This window comes from Aulostomus chinensis, chromosome 2, assembly GCF_037954235.1.
Source record: "Aulostomus chinensis isolate RoL2024-O1b breed Wild chromosome 2, RoL_Achi_v1.0, whole genome shotgun sequence".
Classification (NCBI taxonomy): Eukaryota; Metazoa; Chordata; class Actinopteri; order Syngnathiformes; family Aulostomidae; genus Aulostomus; species Aulostomus chinensis.
The window spans coordinates 30,404,775-30,420,320 of NC_141321.1; the positions used below are offsets into that span (position 1 = coordinate 30,404,775).

The 15,546-nt window shown below is 41.4% G+C and overlaps 1 protein-coding gene across 2 annotated transcripts in view; it reads right to left on the reverse strand.

Annotated features, from left to right (window-relative positions):
* chst8 (carbohydrate (N-acetylgalactosamine 4-0) sulfotransferase 8) overlaps positions 1-15,546 on the reverse strand; it is a 227,987-nt gene that overhangs the window by 204,032 nt on the left and 8,409 nt on the right. The window lies entirely within an intron of this gene.

Genomic DNA, 15,546 nt, shown 5'->3' on the forward strand with positions numbered 1-15,546 from the left:
AAAGGGCAAACTCTTGTAAGAAGACAGCGACATTTATTTGATTTATCAATAGTTTTCATGCTGGATAAAGAGCAATGTATAAAAAAAAAATCTCAGCAACAGAGAAAAACACATTTTCTGACTTGAACATCCGACCGATAGATGAGCAGCAGAACTCCACCACAGAGGAACGTGAAGGGACAAAGGAAGTCCCTTTTTTTTCCTCTTTTCATTTTTTTTTTTGCTGTTTAAGAAAAAGCCCAAACACAGCAAATTACATCCTCAGTTGCATTTTCTCTCCCTATTTTCATTCTATGTACCTTATAGCAAAATAGTGCAAATAAGATACCAGTGAAGTGCCATGAGACAACGGTAATAAAAACACCTCCTCTGAAGTTTTCCCCCATAAAATATTTCAAGATTGTAAACTGATCCGGTCGCTTCTCCCACCACACAAATATCACGCATATGCGGTTCTGTGTCACATTCCTCAGATTCAACCTTGCATGCCTTTTCACAGTTTTAAATAAAACCTCCGGTCTAGCCCCAGTTCTACATTTCCATTGAAATAATTCACAGACTTCCTTTTTTCAAAAGGAAAGTGAAGTTTCAGTCAAGGAGAAAGAGGAAGGGCTGCATGGCACAAGGACTTTAAAAAAAAAAAAAAAAAAAAGGTTACCCAATGACCCAGATGCTGATATTTGGTTTGTTTTTGAAGCCATCGCTCACCAGTTGGAATAGTTCATGAAATCTACTGTTTCGTGCGCTGCACAGCTCCTTCTGAGTGCCTCCATCAACTGTGAAAGGACATTCAAGTTCAATACTGGCATAAACCGCTGCTGTGAAATAAATGGGACTTTGCTTTCGGAACCGATGCAGTCATTTGGTATTTAAGAGGCTTTTGTATGGTTCAGTCCATTATTTTGATTAAAACCAGGCAAAGTGCACCACACAAAAGCATAAAAACAGAACAAATACGACAAATTACAGAACAATAAATGTAAAAGGCAGTGCAAATGCACACGATAAAGGAAGTAAAAGGACACACTAACATAAAAATAAAATAAATGACATCTGAATAAGGAAGTGAAAGCTGTGACAAAAAGGTGGATCTCTCAAAGTTTGAAATTTGTCACCGTTGTCTTAGGTTTTAGGACACCGGAGAGGCGAGGATTCAGTGCAGTTAGCATTGTTGGGGTTTCCCTCAGCTCCCAGTCGGACAGGTTTTTGAGAGGGTTTTCGGTGAAAAGCCTGATGTAAGGTCTGTGGTTCATGCTAGCTTAATGTGTCAATGTTTTGTTCTAGGGTATAAAACATTTCAGCAAATACTTTGTGGATTTAGATTTAGACAGCAAAAGCAGAAGAAGTTTGACTCTTGGCTGTGCAGAGGCGGAGTCGTGCATCCACGGTTCGTTCATAGCATAACCTTAACTTTTGTCTGATGAAGATTTCAATCATCCTTCCCCCCAAAAAAAAAAAAAAAAATCACACAAGCGGCTTTCATTTGTGGTGATTTACATGTTAGTCTCATGAATGTTTGTTAGCCAAAGAGCTTCTTTTCAGCAATGATCGACAGCCCAGTTTAAGAATCTTAATGGCTTTTAGTCGAGGGACTCGATGGTAAATTCTGAGCTGGCCTTCAAAGATACGTCATCACTTAGGCACTATATTTGCTGTTAGCTTCACCGTGTTGAGCTTCTACCCAGGAACAACCAGTAGAAAGGTCAAGCCTACCACCCGATGAATTTGATCACTCTCCTATATTGACCACGATGTACAAATACATTAAATGTTTGGAATTGCTTGCCGATATTTTACCACCCGCAGAATTAAAAAAGAAAACGTGCCAATATTGACAAATCCGAATGAAACCCAGCTGAATGAGACCATTTAGCCAGATTCATCCCGGGCCCCTGAGCCTGAGGCAGCCAGAGAACGGCACACGTTTTCATCTTCAGGTCATATTATTCTTCAATTGTTACACACGGTGTTCCGCTTCAGCCCTGCTGTTCGTCATAAAACACCTCCAAGAATTCTGAGAGTTGTGGTCTTCCCAAACTTTAAAAAGTATATTTGAATATAACTTTTTTCATTGGTGCCTGAAATGCATGTTGTGGGATCTGACGGTGAATTCACCCAGAGACAATAAAACAGACTATAAAGAAGAGAAGTGAGTTAAAGTTGTGGGAGCAGCGAGTGAAAGCAGCTTCAGCAGTGTGTCCTTACAACCCAGTTAATTGTGCACCAGAATGCCTCCGTCAAAAGAACATTATGTGCCGTATCCATATCAGCGTTTGTTCCAGTGGTTGTAGCATATTTATCCTGACACAGATAAGACAACCATAGTGCTTCTTTCACAGCAACCCAAAAATATCTCTTGCTCATGCCAAAATGAGATTTCGTGCTGGATTTTGTCTCCACTGAACAGATGATCCAAACAAAATTCTACAGGGATGCTTAGGTAATTGTTTTAGCCGATGTGTGCAGCAGTCTTATATCTTGAGCCATCTGCTGTGGAGTAACTACGACGACTGACCGGAGATACGGCACGGCGCTGAACTGCATGTCTCATCTCATCATCCAGCTGATCCTCCTGATATCATTGTCACATACTCCACTATGTGCTTCGCTTGTCCCGGTTGTGTGCTGGGCTATGATACAACGGGATTGTGATCCTGTCTCTCTGGTTCCCATGCCAATGCAGCGTCTGACCTCAGCGCCACTATTATAAAAAGAAAAGACATGTCGCTAGAGGGGCTTTCTTGAGCCCTGATCAGCTCCATTCATATACTGTATTAGGCATTGGAGGGGTCTAAAGACTAAGTGCTAATTAGAAAGCGGACAGGAAGTGGCAGAGCTGGAACAAGTGAGGGAGAAGTACTGCAGACAACGAGGGACTGCAGGGCTCTGTGAAAAGGTCACGCGAGGCTGCTGTGTGCCCACCGTGAAGGATAAAGTCTGACCTCAAGACAAAGCCGATGACCCGACGCAAGTGTCTGAACATGTGACCATCTGATTTGCATACCTTTCATATGACACCTGGTGTTGTATGACAACGGCCGCTTCACTCCTTTCTCTTTATAGCAGTTGGAAAATGTGTTATATTCCAACTACATTCCCCAGTAATATATGATTAAAGTAAAAACCCACATTTACATTCCAATTAAACTATGTTTAATTCACATTTTGTAGAACTGCATTACAGTAGAGGGGATTACTAGAAAGTGCAAAGTTCTGAAAACGTTTCCCAAGATGATGGAAATCCTTCTTCACTAATTCCATCTTCAAGCAATCTCACATTTCCTGTTATACAATCTCCTCCATCGTTCCCTGTTGTGCGGACCCAGCTCATTTCCCTCATCACTGTGTTGCTCCCCTGCATCGTCTCTGTGCCCTCATAATGTCTGAGAAGATTTTTGTTGTTGTGTTTGCCATGACAGCCAGCGTCAGCAGAATCAGCTGGTTCCCAGTGTAAACAACACAAACACGGAGATGCTCCATGACAATTTTCAAAATTAGCCGAATGAAAAAAAAAACAAAAAAAATGGTACGCTACACGGCTACCCCAGAGTGCTTTCTACTAGCTAGTTTTAGCTGTTTAGGCTCAACTTAAGTAAATTACTAGTAAAAAAAAAAAAAAAATGTAAACAAATATGACAGAAATAAGAGAAAAAAGATGGCACCAAAATGCAAATGTCTTTATTCACGTGGAAAATGGTGAGCTCAGTGGAATTTGACCGGGTAGTAAGCTAAAGAAAAAACATTTCAATGTGACCATACAACGAGAGAAATAAGACAGTGGTTCAATGTTTGCCAGAGATCCATCCTCTAAGAAATAAAACCTGGAGCGTATGGTGTGGAAAAACATATGCATTCTAAAAAATAAAGGTGAGCAAAAATTCTACGAATCTATGAATTTTACGCAATAAAATCCAACCAGTAAAACATGAGATGTACCTTCTGAACTACAGGAGGTGTTATTCTATTGGAGTTTAATATTTATTATCAACGGAGAGTCAATCTGTCAAGATTACAAAGTGTTTGGTGATTTCATCAAGGAGTTTTGTTGCATTGAGTGATCACAGTCAGAGGGTGTCCACAGTCCACAATGGTGGGAAATTTAATTACTCTGAAAGTAATTATTCATTCCAGCCCTGCTTGAAGGATGACTTTGGAATATTAGAGGTTGATACCAGATACCGGGGGCGACTGGCTACAGACAGGCTCGATGGAAGTGCAAGTTTGTATTGTGTTCAACAAGAGCACAGCAGGTGCGGGGTTTTTTTTTCTTTTTGTGTTTTAGCAATAGTTCAAATATCAGCAGCAGGCCCAAACGCAGGACAGTCAAAGCGGGCTGAGGTTCGTGAATGCGATCAGATAACGCTAGAAACTAATCATGATAATCACCGCACGCCCCACTGCAGCTGCTTTACCTGCATATGTAGTTCTACCTCTGCTGTAACTAACGTGATAGATCAGACTCTTCAGATGGTTCTGGAACCGGACAGAAGCCACATTGGAGGGATGGTGCAAAAGCGCCGTCTTATGTTGTTCGTTAAGCAAATGGTTGTTTCAATACATTAGTCTGGCCCTGCTTGTGCAGCGATGAAAAATGTAATTGTATGAATACTGAATGACATTTGTTTCACAGAACGTCTCCAACACTCACTGGCATTATTTAAATTAAACCGTTTTGTTCATTGCCATTTCTTGCAAACAGCTTTGAAGCAGTGACAGAGACAGCATCTCCAGTCAAACATTTCTATTTTTCACACTAATGATCTTTTTTTTTTTGGACATCTCTTGTAGCTGCACATTATTTACCCAGCCATGGTGCATGGGTTTTTTTCAGCACACTGTTAAAGGGAAACACAGTTTCCAGCTCTACTGAAGGTCCACAGTATTTTGTCCTCGTCACCCGTCATTAAGACTGCTGCAGACATTGAGAACATCCTGGGATTTGAATAATTCTTCATCTTTGGCTAAATGCTTAGTGGTGCACTTAACCTGGGAAAAATAATATTTTGTGCGCAGCATTAATCATGTTTCAGGCTAAAACATATCTTTAGACTTTTGCAGATACATTCATTTGCAGCTAGTTATTTTTTGTTTGTTTGCACAGGTGTTTGCGGGGATTCTTTTTATTTAAGCATTAAAGAATTAGAACTGCATCAAAACTGAGCAGAAGCACCATCAAGATTTTCATTTGTTCTGTGTGTATGAAAATGAATGAACAGCAATGGCTGGTATTATGATGGAAACTGCTGTTTGCAGAAGCCACAGTTTAATACAGGGCAGTAACCCAACTAATGTTGACATCTTCTAGGTATGTTAGGCTCCTCATCACCAGGATATGAGCTCATCCTGTCCACTGTAAATGAATGGCGCAATTGTCTGGGCCGGGATGTTACCCCAGACATATTCCAGATATAGTATTCCAATTACACTGAGCGATCGTGCCGACACGCCCCCTGGGCGGGCACCTGAAGGAGGGGACATCACAACAGTTTGGAGGATGTTTTGTATCCTTCTGTGTTCCCGTCAACTGACATTAATTTTGAAATGTCCTCATTTGAAAAAGAAAAAAGATGCTTTACAAGAGTTAACCTTCACATCATACAACTTGTGTTACATAAGGATGTTTGGGCTTTATAAGTGGGTCAGTGTGTTTTGGAAGATAATTCGCAATATGCACGGCTGCCCAGGAAAGAAATTACTGGCTTCTTCAACAGCACTGAATTGATTTCCAGCATGTCGACGCCAAGGAGCCTAATTCGGTTTTTGTATCCTCTTGCGCTTATTGCTGTGGTAACTCATGGCATGGAGGGCGTGAAAACAAAATGAAAAAAAAAAAAGATCTCCATTAGAACCTGATCAAATTTAAAGTGGAGATTATTTACCTGCAGGAAGCTAACAGTGAGATTCTTATATAACAGACTCTCACAGTCTGGCTTCTCCAGAAATACATACTCCACAAAATGTCCTTGAAAAGCCTCATTAGATTAGTTCCTTTTCCTCTACAAATGCAAGCAGTGGAGGTAACATCCCACTCAGAAGGTATTGCTTAGAACAGTGGCATCAAACAAATGAACAGAGAGGTTCAATTCATGTTGTCTCTTTTTTTTTCTTTATTAAAATAAGCAGGGGATTAGTCACAACAACACTATGTGAAGGTGAGGATGTGATTTAACACTCAGGTTGTGCTGCAATATTCCCCTGCAGCTTTCGAGAAGACAAAGAGAGGAGGAAAGCATTTTATATAATGCATGAGGAAAAAATAAGAGTACATCACGGTAGTAAAGCATTTATCAAATAAGACTGACATCATACATCCAGTACTCCTTTCTTAGCTCTCATAAGAGCCAGAGACTGGAAAAAAGCCAGTCTGACCAGTCTGAGTCTTTATCTGCTTTTCAACAGAGATCAGGAGTGATCTGGAAGTGCATTCCTCAGCAACTGTGCGTTTAAAGTTGCGTCTCAATCAGCTTTTGTTTTGAACCAATATGTCTGCAGGGTGATAGGAGGATGAGTGAGGTCACAGATGCTTTCAGTTGTCTGATCATGCAGGGCTGTGAAAACAAGAACCTGACACTGAATTCTAAAACTGATGAGAAGCTGAACAGTGGGTGCGTCGTCCCAGACCTCCTCCACAACTTAAAACTGGTGCTGACAGCCAGTGGTTGACAGCTCTTGGACGACTTCCAGAAGCAGGTGAAAAGGAAATTAAACCCGGAGATCAGATTGCAGCAGACCTGAGTGACGCTAACACGGGTTCAGCGCAGGAAAATGCTAATATCCACCAACCCAGTGTCATGCCGTGTTTAATAGAGCCACTACTGTCCTCTACAGTTGACCCTTCATGATACAAACAAATGGCTAAAACTCTGGACAGGAAGCCCTTACATTTTCATCATTGCCATATCCTACAGCAGTATAATCTGCTTAGAACCTCATCAAATACAAAAAAATGTCAGCTTAGTTTATAAGATTATGAATGGATTAGCTCCTCCTCCCGTCTGACTTCATCAACTTTAAATCTACCGCAAACAGGGCGACTGGTCTTCTGGGGGTGGGGGGCCGCACAATCCCAAAAACTGCATTCAGAAAAAGCATTTAGAGATGGGTTTGTGGAGAAGCGCTAATGTCAGCACCGACTCTGGCATTGTAATTACTGCATAGACAGCAGTCGATTTCCCTTTTGACTACAACAACAGAAAGGGCTCTTCTCCGTTTTCCTAATTTGTGCCTTTTCCTCTCGTCCGTCCTCCCGCCCGCGACCTGTGATCAATCTCTGGGAGATGTCTCAATTCCTAAAATGCATCTGGACACAGGAGGCTTGCAAGAGGAGTTATTAGTGCGTCAGGCCTGCCCTGGTCTCACAACCACAGGATGGGAGGCGGGGTTACTGGCACAGGAGGCTAAAATCAAGCACATGCCTCTTTCCCCAACGTGTCTGTTGAAGTGTAAACAACAGAGAAAAACAACAAAAATACACAAGAGCCATTGGTCACAGTGGTGCCACCATATACTGTAGAGGGGAGACAGTTCAATCATTCATGTCATAAATGAGAGTGAAATGTATTCTGACCCACATTTAATGGAGTTTTCTAACATCACCCTCTTGGGTGAAGGTGGATTTGATGAGGGAGAAGAGGAAGAACATAAAGAGAGTTCCACTAATCTTGTTGAAGTTTGTTTTTAGCTCAAATCAAAGTGTTTGTGGATGACTGGAAAAGAGGATGTGCGCATAATCATAGTTATAGTTGGTAAATGTGTGTTTTAGGGCAGTTTTGCTGTGGTTGGCAGCTTCAAGCTAAATATACGTGGCTGGCTCTTTCTGCATACTGGAGACAGAGAAGTAATGCAGGGGTGATAAAACATCTTTGTCAGCTCAGAGCACCTATTTGTGAGTACTTGAAAGGCTTTTTGGTTAAAGCGTCACTTTAATAAACAACTAGAAAGGAGCCCAGGGCATGAACCCATTGTGCTGTGTGTAGCACAATCTCATTTACACATTACACCTTGACTTGCATACACTGGTGCTGTACTTTTATTGTGTTGCTGCTACATTGCATCATCTGGGGGAGAAAACAATACATAAATCCAGCAGAATTCTAATTTCTGATGTCCTTTCAAGTCTAGCAAGACAACATGGTCGGGCCTTTAACTGTTAAGCCTTGTACCAGCAGCGAGATGGATTTCATGCTTATTTTTGGACCACTTTTCGTATTCACTTCGGCCTCTCGGTAGACCACTCGCTTCCTTAATTTGAGCACTAGAATGTGTCTCATCTCATCATAATCTTTTAAGATGCTCTAAATTACATTATAAACAAGGTCAGAGCACATTCAGAAATAATAAGATTCCAATAATCATCTTTAATCCCCCCACCGCTGTTAAACCCAAAGAATTTTTTTTTAATAATTTCCTATCAAATGTGAATAAACTGTTTTGGTTTCCACTTTCAGTACAGGGATTAATTCTTCTCCCACACCCTGTTCCCTCCCCTCACATGTTGAGTTGATCTGGGGTCTTTGAAAAGGATGCCTGTGAGGTTGCTCTGTCAGACAGAGAAGGAGACAATTCCCCTCCAACACCACAATGCACTTGGGCCAGGTTCATTTAGGTGTAACCGAGAGATTGGTCCCTCTGGGAGCAATTAGTTCTCACTTAAAGATATGGGATGGTGGGAGCAGAGAGATGTCAAACAAAAGCTTCTCCCCACGCTGGCTAAACGCCTGTTACCCTCAGCTACTGAGAGGGTGAAGCGCTGGCGTGTTGGGCTTTTGCGTGGATACTCCCCAGCAGCATACGCTGTGGCCCCCAGCGATTACAGACCTTGTTCAACATAACCTGCATCATTGTGTCACGATGATGAGTTCGGCATGTTTGTCTATGCACACGTGACTGAGTTTGCTTAAATAAAGAAGAATAAAAACTCAAGGAAACCATTTGCAAATCAAACCTTCACACGTTGCATCTCATCTTTAAGATCCCGGTCTTAAAAAGTGATGTAAAGGAGATGCAACTTTGCAGAAAAATCATCATACAAGAGGGAGAAAGCTCCAGATTTGTTGTCGAGATTCAAAAAAGTAGTAGTAGTGTCTGTGCTCCTTCAATGAAATTCCATTATAAATGCCTGATAAAAGCTGCATTTATTTCCATGACTATGTTCAGAGATGCATGTCAGCTTTGAACACACTGATGAGAGTTTTGGCGAATTCATCCTCTTCTTGTTTTATCTGCAGCACAAAGACTCTGAGTGACAGCGTTGCTTTTCATTCAGCAAAAAAGAAAAGACCAATTGTTATGGTTATAAATAGAGCAGCTAGGAGTGCAGGTGACAGGGGAACTGAGCGCTTCACGATGAAAGACGCATTTGAGATCCACCCCAGAAATGCGTCAGTGCAGAGCTGCTAACTTACAGAGGAACAGCAGCGCAGCAAAACTCAGAAACATCAGAACGGAAAAGTTTGCTATAAGCTCACACGAATATCAAATCATCTATTTTCATTCCTCTTTGCTCTGGTGAAAACAGTGGGATTACAGTTCCCTGTAATTATGAGATTAAATGGCAAACTTGATTGGGTGATGGTTCAGTCGTAGCAGGCAGAAGCAGTGAAACACGGACACTTTCTCTCGTCTGCTGACTCTCGTCTCCCTGGCCTCCCCTGTGATTTTTGGCATTTGTGTCATGCACATTGTTCTCTGCCCCAGTGCCCAGCGCCGAGAGCCTCCTGATACAGACCATAATTAGAGGCAGCTCAAGGATTTAATGAAGAGGCGCTCACTTGATGGCAGCAGCGCTTGAGACACTGCCAGTGGCTCCGACTTCAAAGCTGGAGATAGAGCTCCTCAGCAAAGGCCGCGGAAAGCTGCAACCAGATAACAAGTCATGGCTTTCTTTTGATTTGTGGCATGCCATGGATCTTACTATAGAGTTGTCCAGCCAGCAAGGGCATGCAGAGGGTTCACCAGTGTGGCATTTCCCGACCAGGCAACGACTATAATCAGCAGTAGAGGCCTGTACTGATGAGAGCGAGGCACAGGACAAGATAAGCTGTGCGAGTTTTCCTCCCGCTGCTGAATCTCAGACAGAAACCACCAGCATCACTCGCTATCATCTACTTGAGAGTCGGTTGCCTTCCAGAAACAAAATATCGAGACGCATTGTGATCAACCCAAAAGGCTTAGGGGAGGAGAATTTGTTTCAAAGTCATTTTCAACTCTCTCTTACTGCTATGAACCTAAAAAATTAAAAAAATTAAAAAAACCTCTGCAGTTCCTCGGGAAAAGTTAAATAACACTTGCAATGTATAAATGAATATTAAAGCCAGTTGCGAGGCTATATTAGTGTTTGCTTGTGAGTCAGGTAAGTATTGGTAAAGTGGAATGTAAATCACATACTCGGAGGTGTTACGTGCTGCTCGGTGAGGATTAATGAACTTGATAATGCCCTCAGTTGCTTTGCCGAATCGTTTCCACCCATATTAACTACACTACACTCCTCTGACTTCACCCCACAGACAAGATACTTTCTTTTCCACTTTGAGATGCCCTGAGGTTGTGTTTAGCTGCTTCGCTATTCTCTTTCTAAACTGTTACATAAGATCGTTCTATAGGATGTATAGTGTACACATATAACGCAAGGGTTCAAAGTATTTTGAGGAAGGAAGGATTTAACAGATTAGAAGTCTTTATTTTAAATTTATAAATCTGTAGATCCGCTTATAGATCTGGATCTGAATCCAAAATTAGGAAAAAGAAAAGCAAATGCCAGATTTCTTCTCTCAAGACAAGTCATTTTTTTAGCCACTTTTAAGTCCAAAAGTATAATAAGTAGAAAGAACATCACGGTTGTGGCCCCGCCCACTGATGTGTACCTGTCACAGTGACCTTTGACCACAAAATCTTTTCAGTTCATCCATGAGTCAAAGTGAACATAAGAGTCAAATTTGAAACAACTGGTAAAGTTATTCAAAAGAATAACAAGTTGCTGCTCTGTTTGCACTCTGCTGGGTCACAGCAGGTCTCCAGGGATGCTAGCAATATTTGAGACTTATTTTAAAGATCTCTTTTCACTCTCTCTCACACACACACACACACACACACACACACACACACACACACACACACTTTCATCTTCAATTTCATCAAACAATCAATAGTTCGGGCCCAAAAACAGAAGATGTAAGATACAACCTGGATAGCCTTCTTTCTTACTGACATAAAAATACAGCTGAATTTACACAGCTGCTGTTGATAAGAGCATCACACACACGTCAATAAACGTGCCTCCAACAGACACACCAGAAGAATCCATCACTGACAATTAGACGCAGCTCCCTTCAGAGTGGTGAGGATCCGGGGCAATAACTGCAGCTTCAAGCTTCCTGCTTTTCCATCTCATGGTGAAACGACAAACATACAATAGCTACTTTTAAAAAAATCGATGCATCAAATAATGTCATATTTGATTAAGATGACTTTAAAGCAAGACTGAAGGCTAGACATGTAGTTGGTCACTGGATCCCAGAGAGGCACATAGATGTGTTCATCAGTAGGATGACATCATTGGTCTGCAGCTTCCCAGGTCATCAGTCCACAGGATGACCAATACCATCTCTGGGAACCTGATACTGATCACCTTGATGAAAATACATGGCCTCAACAAACATCTTCCCTTCATTATTTCATCAAATGTTGACCACAGTATCAGAAATAGGTTTTCTGGATCTACAAAACATGTCTCGTCCTTTCAGTCGTTTCACACGTGATCAAGCAGTTCGATTAATCCAGGACAATGTCTACACCTTCGCCAATGGCGTGGAGCGACATTCCAGACCCAGAGTCCACAAACCGGTGCAAAAGCTAACGGCTTGTTCCCTGTAATATCACCTTTCCAACTAATTTGAACAAATCTGTCTGTTACTTCTGGATAAATCCTGCTGACAGACACACGCTGGCACCATCATCTGTGCGGGTCATGAAAGGAAGTTTTTCCAGGCCAAAATGATTTGCTTGGGTATTGGAGATTATTGTGGTTTGATTTGAGATGATATGAGAGCATCAGAAACCATGAGAGGTAACAAGAAGTGAAAACAGACAACCCATTCATGTATTTTGTTGCAATTAAAAGGGTTCAAATGTGGGGAGGGTGGCAGTCAGTTACCTTGATGTATATGCGTGAGTGGTGGATGTGTGATTTCTATCCAGCCGCCATGATGAAAGCAGCCAGCCTCCTCTGGTCTACTTCAGGCCTTTACATGTGTCCATCTAAAGTTCCCAACAGAATTGAGATAACTTCTTTAATTCTGTTTATACATATTGCTGATGGCTGAAGGCTGCACAGCTAAAATTATCTTCCACTGAACTGCTTTTTTTTTTTTTTTTTTTTTTTTTAAAGGAAGAACTTTTGCATGCATTATCTGGCTAAATTATATTAATATTTTAATCTCATATTATCCCAGGCAGGAGAGGCAATTATTTTGTGGGAATGGAGTTTCACTGGTGAATGAAGCACCAGTTGTCACAGCCCAGTAGTGAGGGCAAGGAGCAGTGGAGTGTGAATATAAAGCCTGTAAATAACTTCTAACCCCTGTTCCCCTTCAAATCAGCTGGCCTTCCCCTGCAGGGTTATAAGCATAATCAACTTGTTTCAATCACACACACACACACACACACACACACACTGATGTATTGTAATTAATCTGAGTCTCACCCAACTATCACAAATGCAAATAAGCACGATGTGCTCCGATACCAAACACAAGTAGATTTTGCACATGTTGGACTTAATTCTTTAACATTACACTCCGATGCAAAAACTGAGCCGCTACCAGTGTGTCACAATGGTGCATTCAGGCTCTTTCACTTCCCTTTGCCTTTTTAACTCACAATAGGAAAATGATGATGTACTGTACAAGCCTCTCACAGCTCATTTATAGCATTTCCCCCACCGAGATATATCACCTCCTTTGTACGGCTGATAAATTATAATCGCACTGATGAACAAAGACGCAAGCAGAGTTTCCACCTCAGCTTTTACATTTTCAGTCTTGACACTGAGGAGAGTTAATTGATCCAAAAAATTATAATTTCTCTCTGCTGTGTATCACACCAGAAACTCTGATCTTATCCGCTCTTACAGCTGTGCCGTGTCTCACAACAATCACTGCTCGTTTAATTCTCACTCCCTATTTTCTCTGGCCTGTGAATACATGAGAGGCCTTTGTCTAATATAAATACACACACACACACACACACACAAAGAGAGAGAGAGAGAAGGAGAGAGAGAGAAAGAGACAGAGGGAGAAAATACAGCAAAGAGAGGTGCCACTTAAAGTACTTGATAAATTCACATTTCCTTTTTGTTGAAATTCACTCGGACAGAGACAACAGCAGGAGAGAAACCACATGAGTGTCTGTGAATGTGAGTGTGTGTGTGTGTGTGTGTGTGTGTGTTTGCTTGCTTCTTAGGGACTCACTGAGCTAGTGGCCCATGTTATTCTTGTTGATGGAACACCAGCGGTTCCATCTTGATGAGACTCGCACTTTTCACTCGTGGTTTTTCAGACCATATAAAAGTTCACATTGTTGTGGGGGGGGGGGGGGGGTTTGTTGTTGTTTTTTTAAACAGGTTTTCAGTTGAATGCCTGAAATAAAAACTAGTCAGTCAGGTACTCAAGCTTAAAGGAACAGTTCACCTCAAAATTCAGTCATTATCTATTCACACTCGTGCTGATGGAAGGTGAGTCAAGTTTTTTATTTTACGAAACACTGCTGGAGTTTCGTAAAAAAAAAAAAAAGGTTCAGCAAACTAAGTCCTACACACCTGAAGTGAATGGAGATCAACTTTCAACGTTTTAAAATAAACCATAATGAAACATTAAGACGTGTCCGTACTGCTATGGGTGATGAAATAAACTGACTCATTTTTGAGTGAGACGACAAAATGACCCTCCCTTTTCCACTATGTATGTGTATATATATATATATATATAAACTATGTATATTTAATGATAATTTTTTTTTAATATCTGACTTAATTAAAACTTTGAACTGTGATGAGTTTCATTTTGTTTGAAAGGACCCACCAGAATATTCAAACGGTGAATCACGAAAGCCGCACTTCCGTAAGCCCACAACACACTCAGGGTCACAGTCTCTCTCCCGCTACCCTCCACGTCCTTGTCTGCTGATTTTGATTGACTGTACGTCCAAAAGAAGCATTGATGTCATTTTGGATGAAAACAGATGGTTTCACTTCTTTTCATTCCACACCGCTCATCCTGAAGGACATTGGAGGGTAATAATGCCAGATCTGCCAATACGGGCGCTGGCACCGTTGACCTCCCCTGAAAACAACTTGCGTAATAATTGAAAATATTTAGCAGATAAACTGAGTGGCTTTTGAGCAATCTACTTTCAGAATTTGACGAGCGCAAATCCTGATGAAATATGTGTGCCGGCCCTAATCCTCTTCAATCATAAACAGCTGTCCCGGGTTATGGATGTGACTGTTGCTTAACCTGCTGAAAGCACGGCCTCTGATCTGGATTTGGCTCTGCCGGCTCTAACCTGCTCACTTTCCACCACCATCTGGCATATTTCATTACTCCTGCTTTTTGAAAGAAATTTTGAAAAAGCTGTATGGAAACAAATATTCCTTTATGAGCCTTTATTTGCTTTTAACCTTTGCACAAGGCTGACTTTGCTGAACGTGCAAACACACGTCCCGATTGTCATCACCTTGTTCACGTCAGACTGGAATAATTTATGCCAGTTATTGCAACCTGCAGGGAAATAGTTTTGCTGCTTGAGCTAATTATTTTGGTCTGACACAGTGTTTGCGTGTGAAGGTCAAGGCTGGAATTTACCCAGAAGACCCTCTGAATTTACATGCAGAGGATATAAAGAATATGAGCATTATCCTGCTGTTTTATTCCCTTCTCAAGTAGCAGCAAGCATCTCATTCTGTATTCAATTTCCACTATTTTACATTCGTCTCAAACAATTCTGCAATTATGCTAAAAGCTTCCTCCTAGCCCGACGCAACATCCCCAAAGGACGACATTTCGTCTCCTCATATTGTGTCTAGTCTTTTTCACAGTGCACATTCTATATGTGGCAGGTTCTCACCTGCTGATTTATTAACTTTACTAGAAAAAGAGCTGTCTTGAGATGAGAAGAATAGTAATACAGATGTGTATGTTACTTTATTTTAAATGTTTAAGCAGCCTTTTTGCAGTTTACAAAAGCCCAGGTGCCTCTGTATCTGCAGCACATGTTCAGGTTATCGTGTAAAAAAGAAATCAATCCAGAAGAAACGAGGCACCTGCGGACAGAGACGTGCAACTACGATGAAGTGGCCCAAATAAAACCCATCATCCAGCTGCACGCTGGTGATAGAATCTCTGGGTCTTTTATCAATAAAAGATGGTATTTGTCCCTAGAATATTTAGTTGGGTGCTGCATGGTAGCCTACTTGTCCTCATCATTGGTGCAGCTGCTGTTAGCTGTAAGTCATGATTAGCCTCAAGCTAACGATATGTGGCTGGCTCTTTC